The 14546-nt window shown below is 42.0% G+C and overlaps 1 protein-coding gene and 1 long non-coding RNA gene across 8 annotated transcripts in view; one reads left to right on the top strand and one right to left on the bottom strand.

Annotated features, from left to right (window-relative positions):
* Positions 1–14546, bottom strand: part of LOC138751912 (leucine-rich repeat-containing protein 4C-like) — a 568103-nt gene that overhangs the window by 243780 nt on the left and 309777 nt on the right. The window lies entirely within an intron of this gene.
* On the top strand, positions 12176–14234 carry LOC138751907 (uncharacterized). Its single transcript, XR_011350258.1, has 2 exons — positions 12176–12351; positions 13611–14234. It is a non-coding gene; the product is annotated as an uncharacterized lncRNA (long non-coding RNA).

Here is a 14546-nt window from a genome sequence, read left to right as displayed (position 1 = left end):
CTTCTTCAAACATCCAGCAAGATTCAGGTGAGCATGAAGTACCAAAGCTGATTATCCTCACTATTTGCCTATGTCCACAAATGTGAAATCACATTTGTCAACAACTTTGCATGTACCATTGCAAGCTACAGAGGTAAAGGACAATTGAGACAATTTATCACTCAGTTATCACAAGCACCAGTTTTAACTGTCTCTAATAAAGGTAAGGGTGGGAACCCAGAAGTCTGGAAGGCTGGCGGCAAAACTCTGCATGCCAAACTGCATGAGTTTTTCAAGCTTTGTTGGGACCAAGGTAAACTGCCTCAGGATCTTCGTGATGCCACCATCATCACCCTGTACAAAAACAAAGGCGAGAAATCAGACTGCTCAAACTACAGGGGAATCACGTTGCTCTCCATTGCAGGCAAAATCTTCGCTAGGATTCTACTAAATAGAATAATACCTAGTGTCGCCGAGAATATTCTCCCAGAATCACAGTGCGGCTTTCGCGCAAACAGAGGAACCACTGACATGGTCTTTGCCCTCAGACAGCTCCAAGAAAAGTGCAGAGAACAAAACAAAGGACTCTACATCACCTTTGTTGACCTCACCAAAGCCTTCGACACCATGAGCAGGAAAGGGCTTTGGCAAATACTAGAGCGCATCGGATGTCCCCCAAAGTTCCTCAACATGATTATCCAACTGCACGAAAACCAACAAGGTCGGGTCAGATACAGCAATGAGCTCTCTGAACCCTTCTCCATTAACAATGGCGTGAAGCAAGGCTGTGTTCTCGCACCAACCCTCTTTTCAATCTTCTTCAGCATGATGCTGAACCAAGCCATGAAAGACCCCAACAATGAAGACGCTGTTTATATCCGGTACCGCACGGATGGCAGTCTCTTCAATCTGAGGCGCCTGCAAGCTCACACCAAGACACAAGAGAAACTTGTCCGTGAACTACTCTTTGCAGATGATGCCGCTTTAGTTGCCCATTCAGAGCCAGCTCTTCAGCGCTTGACGTCCTGCTTTGCGGAAACTGCCAAAATGTTTGGCCTGGAAGTCAGCCTGAAGAAAACTGAGGTCCTCCATCAGCCAGCTCCCCACCATGACTACCAGCCCCCCCACATCTCCATCGGGCAAACAAAACTCAAAACGGTCAACCAGTTTACCTATCTCGGCTGCACCATTTCATCAGATGCAAGGATCGACAATGAGATAGACAACAGACTCGCCAAGGCAAATAGCGCCTTTGGAAGACTACACAAAAGAGTCTGGAAAAACAACCAACTGAAAAACCTCACAAAGATAAGCGTATACAGAGCCGTTGTCATACCCACACTCCTGTTCGGCTCCGAATCATGGGTCCTCTACCGGCACCACCTACGGCTCCTAGAACGCTTCCACCAGCGTTGTCTCCGCTCCATCCTCAACATCCATTGGAGCGCTTACACCCCTAACGTTGAAGTACTCGAGATGGCAGAGGTCGACAGCATCGAGTCCACGCTGCTGAAGATCCAGCTGCGCTGGATGGGTCACGTCTCCAGAATGGAGGACCATCGCCTTCCCAAGATCGTGTTATATGGCGAGCTCTCCACTGGCCACCGTGACAGAGGTGCACCAAAGAAAAGGTACAAGGACTGCCTAAAGAAATCTCTTGGTGCCTGCCACATTGACCACCGCCAGTGGGCTGATCTCGCCTCAAACCGTGCATCTTGGCGCCTCACAGTTCGGCGGGCAGCAACCTCCTTTGAAGAAGACCGCAGAGCCCACCTCACTGACAAAAGGCAAAGGAGGAAAAACCCAACACCCAACCCCAACCAACCAACTTTCCCCTGCAACCGCTGCAATCGTGTCTGCCTGTCCCGCATTAGACTTGTCAGCCACAAACGAGCCTGCAGCTGACGTGGACTTTTTACCCCCTCCATAAATCTTCGTCCGCGAAGCCAAGCCAAAGAAAGAAAAATAAAGGTAAGACAAACAACACATAATCTTTGACTCATTAAATCAGGAATTTCACCAAGAATGCCTGAGCTCAAGAACCCATTCGCTTGAATATCAAATAAATAGACATGGAATGACCTGGAATATTAAGAAGATGAAATGGTGAGATCCCAAAATTAAGCAATTTGTAAGCATATAACGTTGAATTGGCTTAGTGTGGTTTAGTTTAATATGTGAAGCTAAAAAATCTCCTTGCTATAGAGTTAGAAGATTATTTTAATTCAAAGCCACTGGAAATAGCTGACAATTGCATGTTTGCAACAAGCAATCAGTGGAAGGGTGAGACCATTAGGGAAAAATTTGTTTAATTGAAGAACCAATCATTGCACTTCGCCATACATCATAGGTTTGGATTCAGACGGGTTTAAGATTAGAATCAGTCAAAGCTGTTGAACAGATGTAAGAATTAAACATTTAAAAACATACGATTGATTAAATCTTTTCTAAGCATGATTAATCAATTTCCATTACAACCTACAGATTGAATAAGCACAAAAGTCAAACTTGATTGAGGAAATGTTGATGACAAAACATAATTGGGCCATCATATGAATGGTTGTACAGAACAGGAACATGTAAAAATAATTTCTCCTGATTATGCAATCAAACATATTAAATTTGATAGGAAGTAGATTAATATTTTATAAACCAGGAAACTAAAATAGAACCACCAAGGATTGAATACACTTAAATATGTTCCACGTGCTTAAATTAAAACCACAAAGATGCTGGAAGAACTCAGCCGGTCTCGCGACATCCATTGCAGGGAAATATATATTTCGGGCCTGAGCTCTTCCTTAACGTATGAGTAAAAAGAGAGACAGGCATCTGCATTCAAAGCCTAGAGGACAAAGGGAAGAATGGGAGAGGGAGGAATGCAGACGAACAGACAAAAGGTGTTATTTGGATATGATAAGGGGACAGGAGTGAGGAAAGGTGAGAATTGATTTTGGCTCTGTGAAAGGAGACAGAGGGAAAAGGGAAGATAGAAAGAGACAGATCTAGAGGACAGGAATCATGAGGAAAGATGCATTGGGGAGTGGGGTGGAGAGTCTAAAGGAAACTAGAGAGGGCAATGTTAATGCCATCTGGTTGGAGGAGGCCCAGACAGAATATGGGGTGTTTTTCTCCAATTTGTGGGTGCTCTCAGTCTGGCATTGCACGAGACCATGGTCAGACATGGGAATGGGGCAGGGAATTGAAATGAGTAGCCACTGGGAGATCCACACTTACTGTGATGAACTGAGCTGAGGTGCTGAGGTCTGCATCAAGTCTCTCCGACGAAGAGGAGACCTTAATGGGAGTAATGGATGTAGCTGATGCCTCCTGCAGATGCAGTATCACAGTGTTAAATTTTGCTAGGCTGTATTAGACTTCTGGAGGAGGATCAGTGGTCATTCCCTGTTCTGCATCAACAGTACTGAAGTGGAGATAGTAGATAGCTTTAGGTTCTTTGGAGTAAACCACTCCAGTGACTTGTCTTTGTCTACCCATGTGGATTCAATGGCCAAATCTCTTCAGAAGCATGAAGAAATTTGGCATGTCACCAGCATCCCTTCACAACTTCTACATGGGCACCATTGAAAGCATTTCATCGGGGTGCATCACGATGTGGTACAGTCTGCTCTGTCCAAGACTGCAAGAAACTGCAGATGGTTGTGAATGTGGCTTGGGTCACCAAACACACTCCCTCTCCTCTTTCAGTGCCACTCCAAAGACTCATTCCACCACGGCCACACTCTCTTCCTGTCAGGAAGAAGACTCACAAATGTGCAATCACGCACCACCAGACTCGAAAACAGTTTCTCTCCCACCGTTATCAGACTCATGAATGAACTCCAAAATAGTAAAAATGACTTTGCCTCTGCACCGTCCAAACTAAACTCTCTGTAAATCTGCGCTTTTGTATTGTGTCTCACTTGTTGTGCTATGTATGAGACGTCGAACTGCTCCATTCACAAAGCAACCTCTAACATGCAGTTTGGAATTTGTGATAATAAACTTGAGTTTGAACCGTTTGGCCAAAATGAAAGGAAACAATAAGAAAAATAGTAACTTTAAGTGACCTTGGTTTCATTCATCTTTTTTAACTTTCTTTCAATAAGACTTCATACAAAATACAAATTACCACTCCATGGTCATTTGCTTCATTTTATCTTTCTCACTGAACAAAGATGCATTTTAAAATTGGAGCCTTTGACGTGTTTTGTCCTAATTATCTCATAAATTATACTTGTGTATTTTTAGTGTAGAATTAGTGCAGTGTCCCAGATATGCCACACAGAACACAAGATGAACAGAGCTGTACTATCATGGTGAAAACCAGGACCTCAGTGTGGTATTTATGTCTAAACACAATCTTCCTCCAAGTGGTTCTCCAGATCTGGCATAACAACTCACATTTCTGAGTAGGAGAAGAAATTCAAAAATATTCATCACTAACAAAAACACTGTGATTTTACTTCCAACTGGCACACGTAATACTGGCAAAAATCTGTTTAAAAATTGAGCCTGAAAATGTTTGCATAGTTAACTTTTCTTTTTCTTTGGCTTGGCTTCGCGGACGAAGATTTATGGAGGGGGTAAAAGTCCACGTCTGCTGCAGGCTCGTTTGTGGCTGACAAGTCCGATGTGGGACAGGCAGACACGGTTGCAGCGGTTACAGGGGAAAATTGGTTGGTTGGGGTTGGGTGTTGGGTTTTTCCTCCTTTGCCTTTTGTCAGTGAGGTGGGCTCTGTGGTCTTCTTCAAAGGAGGTTGCTGCCCGCCAAACTGTGAGGCGCCAAGATGTACGGTTTGAGGCGATATCAGCCCACTGGCGGTGGTCAATGTGGCAGGCACCAAGAGATTTCTTTAGGCAGTCCTTGTACCTTTTCTTTGGTGCACCTCCGTCACAGTGGCCAGTGGAGAGCTCGCCATATAACACGATCTTGGGAAGGCGATGGTCCTCCATTCTGGAGACGTGACCCACCCAGCGCAGCTGGATCTTCATCAGCGTGGACTCGATGCTGTCGGCCTCTGCCATCTTGAGTACTTCGACATTAGGGATGAAAGCGCTCCAATGGATGTTGAGGATGGAGCGGAGACAACGCTGGTGGAAGCGTTCTTGGAGCCGTAGGTGATGCCGGTAGAGGACCCATGATTCGGAGCCGAACAGGAGTGTGGGTATGACAACGGCTCTGTATACGCTTATCTTTGTGAGGTTTTTCAGTTGGTTGTTTTTCCAGACTCTTTTGTGTAGTCTTCCAAAGGCGCTATTTGCCTTGGCGAGTCTGTTGTCTATCTCGTTGTCGATCCTTGCATCTGATGAAATGGTGCAGCCGAGATAGGTAAACTGGTTGACCGTTTTGAGTTTTGTGTGCCCGAAGGAGATGTGGGAGGGCTGGTAGTCATGGTGGGGAGCTGGCTGATGGAGGACCTCAGTTTTCTTCAGGCTGACTTCCAGGCCAAACATTTTGGCAGTTTCCGCAAAACAGGACGTCAAGCGCTGAAGAGCTGGCTCTGAATGGGCAACTAAAGCGGCATCGTCTGCAAAGAGTAGTTCACGGACATGTTGCTCTTGTGTCTTGGTGTGAGCTTGCAGGCGCCTCAGATTGAAGAGACTGCCATCCGTGCGGTACCGGATGTAAACAGCGTCTTCATTGTTGAGGTCTTTCATGGCTTGGTTCAGCATCATGCTGAAGAAGATTGAAAAGAGGATTGGTGCGAGAACACAGCCTTGCTTCACACCATTGTTAATGGAGAAGGGTTCAGAGAGCTCATTGCTGTATCTGACCCGACCTTGTTGGTTTTCGTGCAGTTGGATAATCATTATCCAACATGATTAGCATAGTTAACTAATACATTGTCAAAGGCCTATGTATGTTCTGGAAGACTTCAGTCCTTGCATTCCATCTGGTGAATGACATGGTCTTTGACTAAAGAACAGGCCTTACATATAGGTTTAATGGCAGTGGAGATTTAATGGCTAATTTTTCATTACAGTAAATTATTTACCATCTTTGATGTTAACATCCTATATATTTATCCCAGTGCCCCCTACCTTCCTTGATAAGACAGTACCCTCCCACATTGATCTTTCAATTTCTATCAAGGTCCTCAGATGACTCACATTGACCTCCATCTTTGTTCTTCCACATCAATCCGGCCAATTCCCAATGCTCCTTTCACTGGAACACTGGACAACAAAGATCTTGCTTCCTAAACACTTTTGGATGTATTTTATGGATTCTGTGTTGCTGATCATGAAAATCACCTATTATTTAATGATTTTCAGATGTAACCTATTTTTGTGATTTCCTGTCATATTTTAAGTCTACTTCCAGCATACAAAAACGAGAAGTGCAACATGTCATTTATAATTCATTTTGTGCGTTTGCACTTGGACTTCTTTCCTGCTGATCTGGGTGCAGTCAGTGACACACATGGTGAAAGGTTTCACCAGGACATTGTGACCATGGAAAAACAGTATTAGGGCGACTGGAATCCATCAATGCTGCCGACTATTGTTGGACACTGACACGAGTGGCATCAGTTGCTGAGTACAATGAAAATCATTGGGAAAACATTTTTAGGCCACTTAAACTAACACAGTGTGTCAGTGTCATTTTGCAATGAAACATGCTAAATTCAATAAAAGTTAATTTAATGTTTCTCCAACTTCCTATAGCATATCTGAAATTATCTTTGTGTTCACCTTAAAGTTGCCTATCATAATCCCCAATTTTTTTTTCAGAAAGCAAACCTTTTTAAAATATTTGTTGTTCAGTGTAACCATATGTTTGTCTCGCAGCCATAAAGTCCTTCCGACTTCCTCCCTGAACACTTCCATAAATCCATCTCCAATATCTTGCTTATCTAGAGCTCCAGTGGCGCAATCGGTTAGCGCGCGGTACTTATACAATATCTTGCTTATCTGTTCCAATCTCCTCTGCCATCCAGTCCATCTATTCACTGACCTTCTGACTTCTTCCTTCTTGCTTGATATCCTATCGTACATTGTGACCTCAAACATTTTACCCCTGATCACCAGATTTACATCTTCAAATTTACAATCAAGAACTTTGATTTTCTTTTTGCCAGATCTTTATATATCCTTCAAATAACTTTGATGATAAGTAGTGCAACACACAAAAGTGCTAGGGAAACTCAGCAGGTCACGCAGCATTTATAGGAAGTAAAGGGTAGCAAGGTTTTGAGCCTGAGCCCTTTGCTAAGGCAAACTTTGATGAAGAGCTCAGGCCCAAAACCTTGGTTACACTTCACATCCAATGGATGCAGTGTGATCTTCTACGTCTCTCCTGGACTTTTGTGCATCGCACTGCAATCCTGGTATCTGCATACTCTAAGGAAGACAGTAGAACAGTAATTGCTAGAGTTCATGTGAGAAATGAGGTAAGTGCAGGACAGGCACATACCAAAAAGAAAGAAAATAGTGAATGGATAAATGAGACGACTGTGGCTGGCAAGGGAAGGTAAAGCTAAAGTAAAAGCAAAAGAGAGAGAGGATACAAGGAAGCAAAAATAAGTGGGAAGATGGAGGACTGGGAAATGTTCAACAACTTAGTGAAAACAACTAAGGCGGCGATTAGGAAAGAAAGGATGAATTATGAAAGGAGGTCAGCAAGTGATATCAAAGAGGATACTAAAAACTTTTTTTAAAATATATAGAGTAAAAGCGTTATCAAAGTACTGTAGACGTGGGACCGATAGAAAACAATGTTGGAGAAATTGCCATGGGAGACAAGGAGATGGCAAAGAAACTGAATGAATATTTTAGACCAGGATTCACTGTGGAAGACATTAGTAGCATTCTGGACTCTCATGGATCTCTTGGAAGAGATGGGAGTGCAGTCAAGTTCACAAGAGATATGGTACTTGGGAAGCAAAATTGTGTAAGGGTAGAAAGTCACCCAGATGGGATGGAATACACCCTTGGGTTCTGAAGGGGGAAGCAGTATAGAAATTCCAAATTGTAGAGGCATTATTAATGATCTTCCAGGAATCAATGGAGTCTGGCATGGTTCCGATAAAATGGAGGATCACAAATGTCACCCTGCTGTTTAAAAATGGAGTGAGGCAACAGAAAGGAAACTATAAATATATTAGTCTGTAATTAGTCTTTGTGAAGCTGTTGGAGTCAAATGTCAAGGGCAAGGTTGCGGAATACCTTGAGATGCATGAAAAGACAGGCCCAAGTCAGCATAGATTTCTTAAAGGAAAATCATGTCGAAGAAACATACTGGAAATTTTGAAGAAATCACAAGTAGGATAGACAGGACAGATGCCGTGGATGCTGTGCATTTGGTCTTTCAAAGGGTCTTCGACAAGTTGCCACACATAAGGCTGCTAAATAGGATGAGAGCTCATGGAATTACAGGAAGGATACTAGCATGGGTAGAGCATAGGGTGATCAGCAGGAAACAGAGAGTAGGAATAAAGGGATCCTATTCTGATTGGCTACTGGTTACCACTGGTGTTCCATAGGGGACAATGTTGGGGCTTCTTCTTTTTACTGTGTATCTGATTTGGGTGCCTTATTTGAGAAAAGACATGATGATGTTGGAGAAGGTTCAGAGAAGATTTACTAGAATAATACCGGGAATGAAAAAAGAGTTAGCATATGAGGAATGATTATTGGCTCTTGGACTGTACTCATTGGAGTACAGAAAGATGGGAGGTGGGTGGGGAGGTTGGTCAAAGAAGCCATTCGAATACTAAAATGCCAGAAAAGAGTAGATGTGGTAAGGAAGCTTCACATGATAGGGGATTATCAGACAAGAGGGCATAGCATCAGGACAAAAGGACATCAATTTAAGCAAAGAGATGCAGAAAAAAAAATCTTTAGTCAGAGGGTCATTAGTCTGTGGCACTTGTTGCAAGGTCATTGGGTGTATTTAAGGCAGAGATTGACAGGTATTTGATTAGTCAGGGCATCAAGGGTTACGGGGAGAAAGCCAGGGAGTGGGACTGAATGGGTCAATAGATCAGCTCAGGATTAGAATGGGGGGGGGGGGAAAATTAGACTCAGTGGGCCAATCAGCCTACTTTTCATCCTATATCTTGTAATCTTGTGAATTTTAATGATGTATTTCTATTTTGATGTTTATATTTTATTTGTTAATTTTATGTGAAATTAACATATGTCATCAATGTAATGTTTTGCTGGAAAGAAGTAAAAGGGAAGCTTCCCTTCAGTTAAACCTGCCTTATGAATGGATAGTTTATCTATCACAGAAAACAGATTTATTTATTTGTTTTTACATCTTTTCACAGCAAAAGAAAACTTTGATGTGTTTATCCATATGTTCACCATCAGTAAGAGATATGGTGCTGAATATCTGGCCAAGTAATTAAGCCAAGCAGACAAGCACAGAACATACATTACAGAACAGTACAAGCCCTTCAACCCATTATTAAATTTTAAATTTAAGTTTAATTTTAAAACAATTAGACATACAGCCATTTCAACCCATGAGTCCAAGCCAACTAACTTACACCTAATTAACCTACACCCCCAGTAAGTTTTAAACGGTGGGAGGAAACTGGAACCCCCAGAGAAAAACCATGCAGTTACAGGGAGCACGTACAAACTCCTCACAGACAGCGTGGGATTCGAACGCTGGTCCCGATCACTAGCACTGCAAAGGTTTTGCGCTAACCGCTATGCCAACTCTGCCGCTCTATGTGGTGCAAACCTCTGTAAACCTACTCAACAATCTAAACTTTCCCTAGCCCACACCAATAACCCTCTACTTTTCTTGTATCCATGTACCTGTGTCTTTTAAATAACCCTATTGTACCAGCCTTGACCACCATCCCTGGCAATGCATCCCAGACACCAACTACTCTTTGTGTAAAATCCACCGACTTCTCCCCTAAATATTCTTCTGCTCTTCTTAAATTCATGTCCTTAGGTATTTATGATTGTAGCCCTGGGAAATAAGTGCTGGCTGCCCACCCTATCTATGCCTCTCGTAATCTTGTAGACCTGTATTAAGTCACCTCCCATGAGTTTGATAAGACACAAGATCAGGGTAATTATCATCATGGAAGGGATCTTTTAGTGATTGATGGAGGTGACAACATTCATGTTTGTCAAAATTGCTCTTTTTTTCTGAATTCAATTCTCATAAAGGACATCTGCTCAGGCTGCTCCTGTTCACGCTACTGAACCATGACTGCATCACCAGAACCAGCTCCAATAGTATCATCAAGTTTGCAGATGACACGACAACAGTAGTTGACCTAATCAGCAACAGTGATGAGTCGACCTACAGAGAAGAGGTGGAAAATCTCACATACCGTGAGAGTAACAACCTGACTCTCACTATGGACAAGACGAAGGAGATGACTGTGGACTTAAGGAGAACCAGGAATCACCACCCTCCATTACACATTAACAACTCACTGGTCCACCACCATGATCACCATCCTGGGGGTCATTATCCCTTCACAAACAAGAGGAGGGGGAGTTGTGTCTTTGTTTACTGGTGCCCAGCAGCTGAAAGGTGTGTTTCCCAGGGGTTTGCAACCCACCACCACCCCCCCCCCCCCATCATAGGTGATGCCATCTTGGGTGTGGAGCCCACAGTTGCAGTATTTTTAAATAAAACCTGGACAGAACTGACAGCAGTCGGACTGCATAGTTGGACCCCACAGGAGCACTGTGACTCCAATCCCTGATCTCTACAGGTTACACCAGTGGCAGCACTGCCATTGCAGCAGCTCCAGCAGTGCTGCTACTTGGTGCTAAATGTTTCTAAACTCACTAGCTTCTTTTAAACTGCAGCACCTGGGTTGCCCTCCTGGGTCTTGGATGTGATTACTGGGGCAATTGTTCTGGAAGCACCTTTTAAATTGCAGAGGGATCTACCGATTAAATTGCAAACCCGGCATTTTAAGGGGGATACCACCCCCGCAGTGACACGTCACCTACACACTGGAAGAACTGCCGGATGTTCGGATGCTGGCTGCCTGGTGATGCATGCACGCATGCGCTGACGTCACCGGAATAAGCAGGTCGGCCATTTTCGTTTTCAAATCGCCTCTGGACATGACCTAGGTAAGTTTCATTGGTTTCTCTGACTACCTCTGAGGTAGGTCAGGGACCCGGTTGGATTCTGACAGGGTTGACTGGGTCAGACCCCTTCAAACTGCCATGTAACTCGGGTGCTAATTTGGGAAATTGCCCAGTTAACCCCTGTCCCGCATCAGACTTGTCAGCCACAAACGAGCCTGCAGCTGACGTGGACTTTTTACCCCCTCCATAAATCTTCGTCCGCGAAGCCAAGCCAAAGACAAAGACACAGCAGCTTCAAAGGGCCTGATGTTCCCATGCAAAGAAAGAGGAATATTGTGTTGTTAAAACATAACAGAGGAATTAAGATAAAATGGAACATTTAGTAAGAATCTAAGATTAATTTAAAACCTTATATTCATCAAAATGAGAAGGCTTATCAGCTACAATTATAAATAATGTCCGCAGGCAGACCACAAACACAAAATTAAACACATTACTTCAGGAAAAAAAATGTTCTTAGATTCCAGATTTCACTGAACACAGCATATCTGCTCCCACAGACTGTGGGACAAACTGATTGGAATCTCAGCATTATTGCAGTTTGCCTGAGGAAAAATTAAAATGCAGACTTAATTACACTTTGTACTGCAGCACATCAATGCTACAATAAATGATGAGAAGATAAGTAACATTACACATTTGCATTGATTATTCCTTGTAAAATTTATAGAAAATCTCCAATGAGGCGCAAGTCAGAGGCAAATAATGTACAGGATAAATGCACTGATCCCCTGTGGTGGAACATGATTTAAGGTGATTGATATTTAATAGTTCTTTGGTTTTAGATTTAAAAAAAACACTTAGCTAAAATTCAATGACATGTTTGAGAAAATTGGAATTTGTTTGACCTGATAAAACATACAAATCCGAGCAGCTGTTTTGGTGAGGTCTAAATGCTTCTCTAACTATTTTCTGTGAATTGTTTGCACAATTTTTATTGAGCCTGAAGGAAAATGTGCAGGCCACATGCTGCATAATGATATTCTGTAGGAAATCATACCATCATCCAATAGCAGACTTGTTAACAAATCATAAACCCATTGTGAGCTGTACATTTTCTATTTACAATGAAAGATATCATCAATATGTTTTTCACTTGCTGCGAAAAATGAGTGTGTATGGATGTACTGCACATGCTGTTTTTTTTTTAAGTAATCTCCTCAGTGACTTTCCATTAGGATGCTCATTAAGTTTAAAAAAGAAAGAAGTGTGCAGGAGTTCAGGAGATGGAAAAGAAAACAAAACCAGAAACTCAGCAAATTAGGAGTTGATGGAGTCAAACTTGAGGTAAATGACCTATTATCAGAAAACAAAGAAAATAGGGGCACAGGGTAAAGGGAGCAACAGGAAGGACAAAACAACATCCTTCATGAGGTAGAAGGCAGGAGAAAACACATGACAAAAAAGGAAGATGATGTGAGGATGGTAACAGAACACAAATAAACAAGACAAAGATCTTGAGAAACCGTAAATGGAAAAGACAGAATCAGTATTTTAAGTTTAGAATCCAGAGGGTTGTAAAATGTCTTATTTGAAGACAAAATGATGGTCATCTGGCTTTTCCTGAGTGTAGTGATATGGCGCAGGAGGTTGAAGAAAGAGTGGGGTCTGGAAGCTGGGGACTATGCTTGTGAAAGAAGGAGCAAATAGGGTGTCTGGGCTGCTACCTGCACTGACTGCAGGGGGTTAATCACAAATCATGATTCTTATACATATTTTCAGGTGTTCACCAATCTGGTGTCATGTTGGTCTTTGAAAAGTAATTGATGAAATATTAGGACACTTTGAGCTCAATGCCAAATGAGTCTATTGATTGAGAATCTTTCCAATTTTATTTAATAACTTCAGCGAGACAGTAAAACCAACTGTTTAAAAATCTAAAAGAACAGGAAACAGATGCTTCTTAGCTAGAGAAACCTTCATCATGTAAATAATTTATTCTGAATATTAGGTGGCTTTTTAGTCCCATAATTCAAACAAGAGAGAGAAAACACAAAACCTATCTGCCTAATGTTGGCAAGCATCTTCTGAAATGAGATGACTCCAACAAAATTTAATTTGATGCCAAGAAGCACATATTTTCATCTAAGTTACTGTCCCTAGCCACATATGTTGGCTCTACTTCTGTATTTATGATGGGGGCAATTAAGATGAACTGGTAGAGAGTGCACACAGTGGAATAATTTGTTCTTTGCTAAATTTTACATGATTTAAATTGCACAAAATTTAAGCATGGAGAGGAAGACCTGAATTTACCACTTCAATGATTTCAAAATTAATATTAATTTCAGTCTCATTTCATGTATGGATAAATTGCTCCAATGTTGTACAGTTTAAGTCTCTGTGCCTTTATATTACTTTGCAGTTATTGGAAGAAACCAGAGCAGAAAGGTTAAATGGCAAAGCCTTTACAGCTGTTTTGTGATTTTCTCTTTACCCATCTATTTGCTGATACATTGACACTCAACATCTGCCAGAATGCGAATTGGAAATAAGCAAGCACTTCATTTAATAAGATATTTAATAACATATTCTTTACTCAACAGGTTCTTGTTGCATGGCAGCATGGTTGGCAATGCCTTTACACCACCAGCGATCGGGACTGGACCAAGGTTCAAAATCCATGCTGTCTGTAAGAAGTTTGAATGTTCTCCTCTGTCCATGTGGGTTTCCTCCCACTGTTCAAAACGTACCAGAGATCTAGGTTAATGGATTATAAATTGGCAGCAGGGACACCTGGACCGAAATGACCTGTTACTGTACTGTATTTCTAAAAAAAAAGGCACACAGCAGAACATCACAACTTGCATTGGAGGTTATTTGATGTACAGCATTAGAACAATGAAGAGGGTTGCAAATTTTTCCCAAAGAGGCTGGAAATATTCTGTTAACCAATCATTTTGATTAAAAGGATAAGGCAAAGTACATCATGGAAGCTCATCTTTCCAAAATGTGGCTTCTTCTCTTGCAAATTTCAATATATTAACAACTCTCGGTCCCGTAACCAGACAAATAGCAGGATTCACTCATGGCATTCAACTTCCATTCACCAAACAAGTTGTGCAGGTTATGGAATCTGGATAAATATTGCCCAGAAATTCAAAACAGACATCAATTAAAAATGTCAACTCCTCTTCTTTCTAGTTTATTAAAATCGTGCAAACCCATGAGTGTATCTCATTGTCCATGTCTGTCAACACATAGTCTTCCACATTTGTAAGTCGTCACTGCTTTTATTATTTTATATCCAACCAGAATGAGCCTCCACTCCAAATGATGAAAGAGAGCCCTACACTGTATAAAAGGGTTATCAGCGATACATAATAATGCTGGCTATTGCCCAAACATATTAAAGTCAAAATCATGATCCACAAATTGTTGCAGCATTCATAGGTACACTTATATTCAGAAGAAGTATCAAGGTTAAGTTGCCCTGATCTAGAGACCTGAATGTAAATTCCACTGAAATGGTTAGGGCATTT

This window comes from Narcine bancroftii, chromosome 1, assembly GCF_036971445.1.
Source record: "Narcine bancroftii isolate sNarBan1 chromosome 1, sNarBan1.hap1, whole genome shotgun sequence".
In the NCBI taxonomy this organism is placed as follows: Eukaryota; Metazoa; Chordata; class Chondrichthyes; order Torpediniformes; family Narcinidae; genus Narcine; species Narcine bancroftii.
This window is presented reverse-complemented; position numbering and strand designations above follow the sequence as displayed.